The 12786-nt window shown below is 44.5% G+C and overlaps 1 protein-coding gene across 5 annotated transcripts in view; it reads right to left on the minus strand.

Annotated features, from left to right (window-relative positions):
- The window catches only part of FRMD4A (FERM domain containing 4A), a 341626-nt gene that overhangs the window by 261408 nt on the left and 67432 nt on the right, over nt 1-12786 (minus strand). The gene's annotated exons all lie outside the window — the stretch shown is intronic.

Below are 12786 nucleotides of genomic sequence, written 5' to 3' on the forward strand. Positions count from 1 at the left end.
GGCTGACACTAGCTGGGAAATCACTGCTGAAACTTCGTCACCGTGGAAGGGCTATGGATTCCCTGGGATTTACTTTTCAAAGGTGGTATTCCTCATCCCCAGCACTGCTCGGGGATGCCAACGGTTGGAGCGTTTTCTGTTGGGAGTGTTTGCTGTCGGCGAGTGACCAAACCCATGCTGAAAAGGGAGTTCCCATCAATTGTCAGCCAGGGAATGAGAGGAAGAAAGGAGAGGGAAACAAAAGAAATATCGTCCTGCAAAGTTGTTCCGTGAAAGATGTTTGCTGAATGCCTTTCTATTAACATTTTAATCCAGATCGGAGCATGCCTTTGTGGACAATACTTAACTGCCCCTCCCCACTGCATTTTGGTTTCCATCTCAGGGTGATGCAGAGACTGAATCTCTTATGGGGAACAGCCTTCAGACCCGCACCTTACACACTCCAAACACACAGGCAGTTAATCCATGGTGCTGGAACACAGCAGCCCATCCCTGCAGGTGTTCAAAGCCAGGTTGGATGGTGCCCTGGGCAGCATGATCTGGCGGATAACAACCAAACCATAGCAGTGAGGTTGGAGCTGGATGGGCTTTAAGGTCCTTTCCAACACAAGCTATTCTATGATGCTATGCATCTAACGCAAAACCCGTCTGAACCATTGCTCAGGGCACACCAGCTGCTCCCCCAGAGCCACCCACTTCCTCATACAGATGGAAATGAGGCTTCCCTTTTCTGAACTAGAGAATAACTTTCCGCATAGCAATTGCTGTTTGAAAATGAAATAAAAAAATCTTGTTCCACCACTAGAACCTGGTTCTTGGTGCTAGAAAATGACTGCAAGGCTGACAGGTAGAAATTTCTAATGCACTCTAACATTGGCTCTTCTTTGAGGCCCCAAAGTGGCACAATGAAGAAGAGGTGCCATATGATGAAGGCAGTGGGCTGAGATCCAGCAGATCCAGTTAGACTCCTGACAGCACAACCTATTCCTTGAATGACTACAAGGATTCACTTCATTCACTGGATTCCATCTAACACTCTGCTCTCAAGTCCAAACCAGGCACCTGCAAAGCAAACCAAAGACAGGCTCCTTCCCATGTTACTTCACCCCAAATTTCCAAAGGCCAAGGATCATTTTGTCCTGAAGTTCTGCGTGGCTTCTCATCACAGAATCACAGAATCACAGAATGATCTGGGTTGGAAGCAACCTCAAGGATCATGAAGCTCCAACTCTCCTGCCTGGCAGGGCCACCAAACTTCCATGTTTACTAGATCAGGTTGCCCAGGGCCGCATCCAACCTGGCCTTGAACACCTCCAAGGACGGGGCATTCACAACGTCTCTGGTCAGCCTGTTCCAGGACCTCACCACTCTCCTAGTAAAGAACTTCCCCCTAACATCCAACCTAAATCTTCCCTCTTTCAACTTAAAACCATTTCCCCTTGTCCTACTATTATTGGCCCTTTCAAAGAGTTTACACCCCTCCTGATTATAGGTACCCTTCAGGTACTAAAAAGCTGCAATGAGGTCACCCCACAGCCTTCTCTTCTTCAGGCTGGACAAGCCCAGCTCCCTCAGCCTGTCCTCATAGGGCAGGTGCTCCAGCCCCTTGACCATCTTAGTGGCCCTCCTCTGGACCCTCTCCAACAGCTCTAAATCACCATACATTCAACAGCTCCTCAATACTGTAAGGCTCTCATTTTGCCATAGTTTCATGCTTTTAGGGGAAGAGATCACCTCTGCCTACACGTGATCTTCACACTCCAGCTTCTGGAGGCTACACCCAAATGAAGAGTGTGCAAGGGATTGTGCTCATGGTTGTGTACATGAATGCAAATTCTGTGATAAACACAGAGAAATAAATAACTCCTGCCCTGGGAAACCCTAGTATAAATTGGGTTAGATGATCTTTGTGGCCTATTGCCACCTTAATGATTCTATGACTCTAAGTGCACTCAGATGGATGAGAATGTTGAGCCCCATACAACCCTCTTCCTCTCTATCTCTCCCTTCCCATTTTTTCAACCGTATAGATCTCACAGTTTGAGCACTTTTCTCTTTTTATGCATTATGAGGTAATAATGGGGAGGTGGGGAGGGAGGGGAAGTGCCCCTTTTTTATCATTATTATTAATTTCAAAGTAATTAACTGTCCTTGGACAAACTCTGCTCTTTATTAAATGTGAAGGAATTTGATCATATAACTCTGAAGGCAGTGATAAGTTTTCCTGAGCTAAAGAGCCACTGCACAATTCTGGCAGGCTCATCTATTTCTTGCTGGGTTTATATAGGTGTATTTTGCTATTGGTATTTACAGGACTTTAATGAGTGGCCAAATAAATGGCTGCAGGAATTGTAGGCTCTGGGAAAACAGAGTGGTTGTGTTTTTTTGTGGTGTACAGTGTGGTGTCAGATGCTGATGTGAGGTTCACAGGTCTGTGCACCTGTAAAACCACCTCATCTCCGAATCATCAGAGGAATCTGACACTCAAAAGTGTCAAAAGGAGCATAACAGAAGCAGAGCATTTGGGAATCTGGGCTATCTTAGGCCACATGGGCACTCAATAATGCATGGATGGTGCATCCATGACAACATGAATGCCCAATTCTTTGCTAAAGATTGGTTCTGCTTTCAAACCAGGCTAACCTATGGTGCCTCGTGAGACTTCTGTGTTATCTCTGTTTACAAGCAAAAAAATAGATGATTTTCCTGAGGGCCAGAAGGGTAATTCTGCCAGAGACCAGAAAAGCAAGCCAGGGCCTTTCTGGTTCAGCAGCACTCAAAGACTCTGATGTGAATGGATCAGGGTTTTGTGCTGATAGTGCATGAGTCAGAGCAGAGCCCAGCTCAGCAGGATGGGCAGGAACAGGGAGGAGGACGGAGGAGGCTGTTGGAGAAGCATCCCTGCTGAGTGTGCACACCTGGGGACAACCACCCCTTGCTCTGCCTCCCTGTTGCACTTCTGAAGGATGCTCAGGGCTCCCAGGATGATTGTGAGATGCAACCAAATGCAACCATAGAATCATAGAATCATTTGAGTTGGAAGGGACCCTTAAAAGGCATCTAGTCCAACTCCCCTGCAATGAATATGGATACCATGTTCTCTTTCAGCAGTGGAGCCAGGAAACCCAACTGGTTCTGCCTGGGCACATTTCACTGTGGCTCCTCAGAAAGCAGTGGTGCTAATCATATCCAGCAGGTGGAAGAGCTGATGTGACAGCAGATGGATGGGGCCATGCAGCACATTTCATGCTCCTTCCAGTCTCCAAGAACCAGGCAGAACTTCAGTTCACTGTAACACTCTGTGTTAGCTCACATAGCCACCACAGGAGCAGGACCGCCACCCTCTCTGCATGCACCCAACCTGTTTCATGTTCAGGGCAACATCTTTGCTGCTCTGAGATCTGGAGATATGCATGCTTGCTTTGAAATGAAAGCTTCAGCTGCTGCAGCTGGCAACAGAGGCGCCATGATAGCATGTGCCATGGCCTGGTAGTTGGTTCCTCCTCTGGGCTGCCAAACATGGCAATGTTCAGTTTACCATGGACTTGTTCTACAGCCTCTGCTCCAGTGATTTTCAGATCAAAGGTACTGCAGAGGCAAAAGGATCATGTGAACACTTGCTTTCCCATCCTCTCTCTGGGGAGGAGAGCACTGCTTGACTCAGAGCCTGGTCAGAAACACCCAGTGTATCTCAAATTCTCTATCTGAAAAAGAGAGGGCCCGCTTGTCTGGTTTGCATAGACATTGCAGAGGCTTATTCTGTAATGGATTCAATCCACCTCATGATTGAAGAGGTGTGTAAACTGAGAATATAATTGTGTAAACTAGGAATATAATTGTTCTTGGCTCCTTAGCTAATTTGGAGACTTAGATACGTGCCTTGAAAATCCCTCATACTGTCATAATTTGAATGTCTGTTGGTATCCAGATAGCTGACCATGGTAGATGCCTACCTTAAAGCTGGAACTCTGCTCTGCTGGTTGCATGGCCTCACTTCCATGGACTAGAATCAGAGAAGAGATACTGGTATTTAGTCAAGTAGATGTAAGTGTCTGATTTTCTATGTCTGATACTGGAGTTGAACTTTGCTCCAAGTACCCAGTAGTGGGAAAAAATGGTCAAAATTGTTATAATCAGTGCTAGGGTCTTGGTCAAGGGGTCTAGAAGCCGCCAAACCCTATGGTCCATAACCTGCAGCTTTCCTCCTGTTCAGCTGCTGTGGATGCATCCGAATCTGAATAAAACTTTGGTAAATTGAAACCTCTCCTACACTTTGGGGTGGGGATCCCAACACTGTTACACTGCCTGTAGCCATCCTGACTACAGAGAGTCAGGATGAGAGGGAGTCTGGACTCAAACTCAATTTCCCTTGCTCTCAGATGCAAACTGCAGCCATCTCTTCCTGCCTACTCTCCTCCAGAGCTGCTGCTGGCCAAGATCTCTCAACCCATGGTCCCATTTCCCTTTCAGGGCACTAATGTCCCATTTGGGGTTACCAAAGTCTATTGTTGCATCCCTTACCTCAAGCTGGTTAAGAAGCCATCACTCAAAAGAGGCGACTGAGGGGAAAGAAGCAGGACACTGCCTGTTTTTGACCCCTGCCCCATCTGCAAGTAATGTCCATGACGCCAGTCAGGACTAAGGGTGCTGCTGTGGCTAAGCCACAGCCCTGTAGTCTGACCTCACAACTGGCCACTCCATCCCATGAACAGAAGGGAGCATCACAATGTTGCCATGGCGACTTCCCCACCATCCAAATCACTGTGGCGTCCTTTAGGGGAGGGGGGAAACATCCCAGGCATACACAGGGGCTCTGCTGAAAATATCTTATATTTAGAACACGCAGTGTAGGGAATACTAATGAATATTTAACATTCAGAATGCCTTCCATGCTCGCTTCACTTTTGTTGCAGACTTTCCATAAGTGCAACATTTGCCTCTGAATATTATGAATATTGTTGCTTCTCTCATCAGCGATTCTCCAGATTTACCCTTCTTTTCTTTTCTATGAATAAAAGTCAAAAGCAGCAGACAGGTCTGAAAAAAAGTTGTGTGGGTAACTAACTGGGAGGGTTGCTTTTAGATTGTGGCTTTTACAAGTTCATGGATAGAGTAACAAAAGCAAACCTTTCCAGAGTTGCCTAAAAAAGTGTAAGATTTTCTTATTCTCTGCAAGAGCCAGACTCTTTTAGGGCTCTTAAAATTGTGTTTCTCAGTTAAAAATAGCTGCTTTCAGCAATTAATTCTCTGTGCTGTGAAAGGAAAAACAACATGCCACTCCTAACTGTGTTTCATTCATCCAGGCAAAACTCACATGTGAAAATGTCCTGAAATTTCCCTCTTCTGTCATTTTTCCTTAAAAGGAAAGAAGACAAAAAGGAAAAAAAAAAAAAAAAAAAAAAGAGGCAAAACCATCCAGACTCCAAAATTCAGAACATTTTTTGGGGGGTGTTTATTGTTTTATATGGCACACTGCAAACAAATACAAAGGTGTTGGGCATGGCGGTGAGTGGCGCTCACCACTGCTAGGGCTGTGCCTCCTGCTTACCTCTGGGTGATGAGCATGCTGATTGCAAGGGGATGTGCTGGGAGACAGCAAAACCCTCTCTGGTTGGGGTGGAATGGATGGGAGGTGCTTGCGGGTGCTTCTTGACTGTGTATCCCCGTATCCAAGAGGTGTGCATGGGTACATTTTGATGGTTGAGTGCTTCCTGCCTGGGATGGCACTGCTCTTCCTCCTTTTCAGCTACAGATTACATTATAATTGGATTTTACAAAGTCATCTTTCAGTTCTCACTCTGAGCTCATTTCCCATCATATATCAAGCTTCGTTCTCATAAAGACCATCTTATCAATTTTTGGAGTCAAATATGATCTTCTTGCTAGATGGTGGAGAGCCACTGGAGTAAAAGCTGCCTGGTTCCTGACAGCTGATCTGTGGGTTTCTGCAAGCAGTGTCAAAATTGTTTGCCAGCTTACCCTCCGATGGCTCCAGTTGTAGTGAGAGCTGGAAACACCAATTACTTTTCCAAAGCTCATCTTTAAGGCTTTTGTGACCTACTTTTTCTGGGACAGTTACGCCCTTTCCACAAAAGCAAAGCAGAACGATGAACATGAAGGTCTCAAGGCATGATTCAGATTATTTAAGATGCCTTTCAGATCTGGAAGGCAGACACAAAGATCACATCTGGATATCTTTGGTCTCTGTACAAAACTGAGAGAGAAACTGATGTGGAGCAAAGCCAGTAGCATTCTGCCCTGCTTAGCACTGCTGCTAGGCTCTGCCCATCGTCCTCCAACAACTGGGAGGCATTTATGACGTGACAATTTCCTCAACTATTATTATTTTTATTCCTGTTGAGCCAGTGTTGTAGTTAAAGAAGGAAAAGCCGCCTCTTGCCCATGTGAGTAGCTCACCCCAGTCCCAGTGCACAAGGGACCCCAATGCCTTGCCACCAACTCAGTGGGGTCAGCAGAGCCAGGCTCTGGTTTGTTGACATGGACAAGGTTCTGACCATTCCATTTCCCCTCTCCATCCCAGCACACCAGTTCTTTGAAGACCTATAGATGAAAGAACAGAGCTGTGGAAATGGATCAGAGATTAAAGTAATGGCTGCTCTACAGAGCTTCTGCCCCAGCAGGGGAAATGGCCTCTGGCTCTCCTGGCTCCCAGTGTGCCCAACCACGAGGCTGAGCTTCGTGCTTCGTCTTCTGACAAAACATGCTCTAAACGTACAATGGAGCTTTCCTCCCCAGGCAGTAACCTGTGCTGTATTTTCTTTTCTCTGCTAGGTGTATTTGCTGTTCTGGGTGTTAACAGCCAAAACACACACAAAGCCTTTTACTAGAGCATTAGGTCTGTGTATGCATTTTCAGCAGTCAGATAGATGATTTATTCATCCACTTCAGTAACCATTCAAACAGGGCACAGCGTTCACTACAGCATAGACAGCAACAAACACTGTGTTTGGTTTGCAAGAACAAATAAGCAGAACAAGATAACAGAAGCGATTTTTTCCAATGTAAAGGACTCTACTGCCATCCCTGTTAAAATCTCTCTGTCAAATTAAACACTGTTTCCCCAAGCTGTAACTCTGGAAAAGCATGGCTGTTATGTTCTTGGTTAGAAACCTGATAATATCCACTTTGTGCCTACAAAAGCACAACCTCTGATGGAAGGTGACTCCCAGATACTCTGCAGACACACATAAGCAGCTCTATAGATGTCTCTGTGTGTATGGGGAGATGAGCACCAAGTGAAACAAGGGAGACTATTTTCTCCCATGGCGATCCCATGCTTTCTTCCTTTTTGCGTATTTTTATCTTGATTTATTCAAATCTTGCTAAACCCCATTGCCTTATGGCCCATACGTTATTTGTAAGTTTGGAGTCATCCCCATCCCTGGCAGATCCATCTTCTGGGGGAGGTGATACCCATCCCTCTTACAGCCCAAGTGGGGCCCTGCCAACCCCTCCAAATAAAAGCTCAGTTCTTCTGATGCCAGCAGCACGTGACTGCTCTATTCTTTAATGGATCTTTCTTGCTGCACACATCCGCCTTCTTCATTAGACGCCGGTAAGCCCCTCTTTAAGTTCCCGTCATCTGTGAGCTCCCAAGCTCTGTGAGGACTCCCAGTAGCTCACCAGCTATCATCTGTGATAATTTCTGAACAAATTTCATGGACTTTGGGAAAAAGATGAAGGCTACTAGGTAAAGACATGCGGATGTCAGGAATTGCCTTTTGCTTTTTTTGCTCTACATTCCAGAGTCCATTCAGGTGATTTAACTTTTTGGTTCTCTCAACTCTTTTCACTCCTTAGACTCCTCTCTTTTGTATATGAATAGGTGCTGGCCCTGTTTGGGTGCTCCTCTCACTGAAAAAAGCCACAGTCACACAGATGTTCTTTTATTAATGCTTCTCATTCCAGGTCTCCCTGCTGTCTCATTTCTCCATCTTTACTGGGTTAGTAGGACATTTATCCATCTCTCAGAATGTCAATAAAGATGTAAAATAATGATGCAGGCACAGCATCCCCAGCCAGGCACAGGAGAGCTTCTACATATAATGAATACTTATCACCAGCCTGTTTTCAGCCCGAGCAACAATCCCCACTTACATCAAAGCCTCATCTCAATTAATATTTGATGCTGGGATTCATTCCACTATTAGATGCTGTTAAAATTCAGGGACCCCAGTTTTTCTTCAGCTGGAGACAACAACAAACCATACAGAGCAGGGTCAGCCTTCAGAGGGGGGATTTGTCTCAGCCAACTTCAAATGTCTGCACTACGGCTGCCTCCAGCTCAGCTGGTTCATTATCATTTCTTTATAGTGTGTGGAGTGAACTGGCACTTCTAAGGCTCTATTTTCCCTTGACCTGTGTTAGGGTAAGGTGATGCGTGTCCTGGCTGCCTAACAGAAATGCATTTTTTATGTTTCCCGTGTCACAATCCTGGCAGAAATAAGGATGAAAATGTCTCATTATGTTTCCTGCTCATTATCACATGTTAACCCTGTGATTGCTTGTCTGAGTTCCTTTGTGCAGCATGAAAGGTAGTTACTGGGCTGATGGACCCAAACTTCTTTAAATAAAAGCAGTCTGTATGTGCATCTTGCTGCAAAAGACAGAAATTGTAGTTTGAGGAGATGGACTCAAAACCATACAAGCTGAATCCAACCATACATGCCTGAATCCTGCTTACTGTACATGATATGTTCAGAGATAATGCACAGCAGTTCAGTAAGTCGATCAGCTAATTCACTTCATACTGAAGTCTTAATATCACCTGGGTATAATGACTGCCATCCACCTCATTTTTCTGAGTGTTTGCTCACCTGCTTTTTATCTGCTATTACATTTGCAAGGTCATTACCGCTTCTTAACAGTCCTTTTCTCTTTACCTTACTTTGCTTCTTAAAAACAATATAAAAGGCAATTCAGCATCCTTCAGCAAACACAATTCAAGATTTAAGGAAGGATCAAATCTAGTCAGTGAGAGAATTCCACTGTGGGGTGTTATCTCCTATTAACTTGATGGAGATTGATGTTTGTATTCTGTTTGCTCTCACAGGAGCTATACAGGTGTAACCCAAAGTATGTATCATGTGTCTTCCTCTAGCCACTAATAGGTAAAAATCTCCCACAGCTCCATGGGGGTTGAAATTCCTCAGACCAGAAGACTGAGCTTGGATACCTTCAAAGCGCTGTGGATGGGATTGCTACAGATGTTGATCTTCAAAGCATCATCACAGTCGATACAGCTGGTTCTGGTGGTGAAGTCATTGATGATGGAAAACAAAAGCCAACCTTATGACAATATTATGGCATTTCTTCTGTGTGACTTGTATCCTAACACACATCCATGGGGCAGGGGCATGCTTTGTGCCCTGGCCAGACCCAGAAATTCCTGCTGAACATTTGGAACAGTGCTGTGGTCCATTGAGTGTAGCACATGGTAGCTCTTACCAGCTTAGGATGTGATTTTTGTGCATCTCCACAAGGAGGGGAAGCCCACCTTGGGGATGAGGAGCAGGGAACTGGGGGGTCCCGGGTCTCCTCTGCCTTTTAATCCCTTGAGGATTTAGGGCAAGTTGAAATGCAAACCCCTACGCACTCAGTTTTACCGCTCTGTAAGTGAAGATAATCTATATTTCACAGGAACAATGCATGGATAAATCAATTAGCCATGAAATCACAGATGGAAGATGCAGAAGAAATGTAAAAGATTAGTTCTGCAGAGCACCCCTTCCAGGCACAAGTACATTTTTAGATCATTTTTTTCATCCCCAACTAAAAATTACTACCAAGCTGCTCTTTACAGCCCTGCTCAGCTTGTCAACGTAGCACATGCTTCACAGGTAGATGATTGTATTAAGGTGGGAGTGATGCCATCTGGGATCAGCACTCTCACTTGGAGACCCTGTCCTGGCACCAGGTCTCTGTTGGGTTGTGGAGCCCATAGATCTGTGCTATTTGCCTAGTGAAATGCCACAGTTCTAGGGAAAAAACTGCTACTCTCCTCATCTACATGGATATAAAACAGGGAAAATGAAAACAAACCAGGATGCAGAAAGCTTGCTGCTGGGTTCAAGGGTTAAGACAAAGAGGTCTCCACATTTCTAAGTCCCTCACTCTTCTGTGGTCCCAGGGCAAGATCATGTATGGTCAAGGTCTTGCTAAGAAGCCAGGTAATGCTGCTAGGCTCAATGACCTGAGCAGATAAATTAATGGAAAAAAACCACAACAACAACAACAAAACTATCGCCAGCAATAAGCTTTTAATGACAATGAAATAGCACAAGTGAGGAGTCTAATTTAAGGACCATAATAAAAAAGCATTTTCTTCAGGTGTCTGCTAGCTCTGCTTTCCCTGAGGGCACTCTGTTTATTGTCAGTGGTCTCCAGCAAGATCACCACCAGCTATGAAATGTCGTCTCCAGTCTGGTACTGTGTTTGATGTTGCCTTTGGAGAGTCAGAATGGGGGATGTATTCCTGCACTGGCATTGCTCTTTCCTACTGTGAATCTTGCTCCTTCTTCTATTCCTTCAGCCACCATCCTTTGAACCCATCTTCCTGATGTGGTCCTGCTGGAGGTGATCCCCTGGACTATGCTGTGGCTGGGCTTGGGGACCCTTCTCAGGGCTATCACAGCATGGCCTTTGTTCTCATCTCCGTGTTGTATTTGCTTGCCAGAGCTGACCACAGCTGAACTGCTGTAGCTTCTCCTCAACGTGCAATGCTGACAAAGGTAATCTAGAAATACATTATTGTTTTTAATGAAGCTGAAGAATATCTTTAACATCTGGAGTTTTGAAAGACTGTATGGACTATGTAGATTTTTCTCAGAATCAGTGTCCTGGAGATAATTAAGTGGTCCTCATTTTAAAAAAAGCCACTTAGAAACATCAGTGCATTTACTACCAAAAAAGTGATAGACGCCCAGAAGGTAAAACTGTCTCACCCAAGGAGAGATTGCCAAGCAAGACAGACTGTAAGCACAAGCATTGCACTTGCACATCCCACATGGTTTTGTGTGATGCTTTATCTAGAAAAAGCAAGTCAGTGGGCCCATACAACTCCCTAAGCCCAAAATTCTTATTCCAGCCTCAGTTACCTAAACTCTCAACATCACTTCATCTTTTAAAATATCAGCATCCAATACTTGGTTGATTAGATGTTGATGAAGTCCACAGTGTGTAGTCACACTGTAGGTATTCAATCTGTTTGTGCCTAGTATATGTATTTGCAGTAGGAAAATAGGAAAATACTCCAAACTGAACAGTGTACAGGCTAAGCTTATACCTACTTGTCTTTCTGAGCTTGTTGGCAACATTTTCAACAGGCATGAATAAGCCCTCTGATCTCAATGACATTAGCTTAGACCTGATGACATTTCCTGGGTGCATCTGCATTCTTCTGGCAGAAATATCACAATTTCCTTGTCAAATCCGTGTTGCTGCAAAGATGAGAGAGTGATCGTGGTGCAGAGAACAGAACCAGAAATGGTCCTTAGAAGAGATTTAGACTGGATATGAGGAAAAGGTTTTTTACAGTAAGCGTGGTGAGGAACTGGCACAGGTTGCCCAGAGGTGGGGGATGCCCCATCCCTGGAGACACTGAAGGTCAGGCAACAGGGGGCTCTGAGCTGTAGGTGGCCCTTTTCATTGCAGGGGAGTTGGACTAGATGGCCTTAAAAGGTCCCTTCCAACTCAAACGATTTTATGATTCTATGACTCAGATATTCAACTACAGTACAACCTGAGCACTAATGGCATTGCTGGCAGCGGGACCAACCTGGGTACAAATTCATTGTTTCCTCTTTTTGATCCCTTCAGGAGGAAAAGAGCAATAAAAACTTAAGGGTTTTTCTCTGACCTGTTCAGATTCAGAGCAAAGAGTCTTCCACTAAATCATCCCATCCTCCCAAACAGTTTTCTTCCCCTTCCTCTCCTCCCTTGCTGGTACTTCAGCAATGCCAGAAAGCGCTCTATAAAATCAACAACCCATCATGCCGAGGGAGGGTTTGTCTACATAATAAATGTTAACAGGACAGAAAAAGTAAGGGATAATCAACAACCTTGTCTCTCATAAGTTGTTCTTCCAGAAACCAAACGATCAGATACATGCATTAATCCTAATTGTGTGTTACCGTCATTTGAAAAGCACCTATGGCCCAGCTCTGCATATCTCAGCTCTTTTCAGTTCCCTTGTCTCCTGTGGATAAATAAGGTTTGTCTGCAATTATGTTTTAGGCCAATCTGAAAAAGAAGTACATATTCCTAAGGAAAAATGTAATCAGTGGGTGATCATGGGAGGACTTTTATAATTTAAAAGCAGTGTCTTTTGGCCTATCTATTATTTTGACGAATAGATTTTTAAAAAACAAATTAAAACCCGAATATTTTTCTACATACAGGTATTGTTGGAACTGTCACACCTAATAAGAGCACAAAAAGAAAGATGAAAGCACCGTGCTCATTTCTGAGCAGCTGGGAACGGCACTGAGAAAAGCACGGCAATTGAGATTAAGGGAGAGCCTTCACAGAGCAAGAGAACCCAGCTGCTCGGAAAATCAAATCTATTGAACATACAGATTTCATGCAACAAAACAATGCCTTGCTGGGAAAGGAAAATAACAATGCTCAGATGGAGTTGTATAGTCGTCGATTCAATTTAGAGATAAATGGGCAGCCTCGTATTTTTCCTCTTTAGAAAAAAGTCAGAGTTAGCTTTATAATTGCGACTGCTTATTATCTCTTTTTGCCAACTCTGGAAGATGGGCT

This window comes from Excalfactoria chinensis, chromosome 1, assembly GCF_039878825.1.
Source record: "Excalfactoria chinensis isolate bCotChi1 chromosome 1, bCotChi1.hap2, whole genome shotgun sequence".
Taxonomy (NCBI): Eukaryota; Metazoa; Chordata; class Aves; order Galliformes; family Phasianidae; genus Excalfactoria; species Excalfactoria chinensis.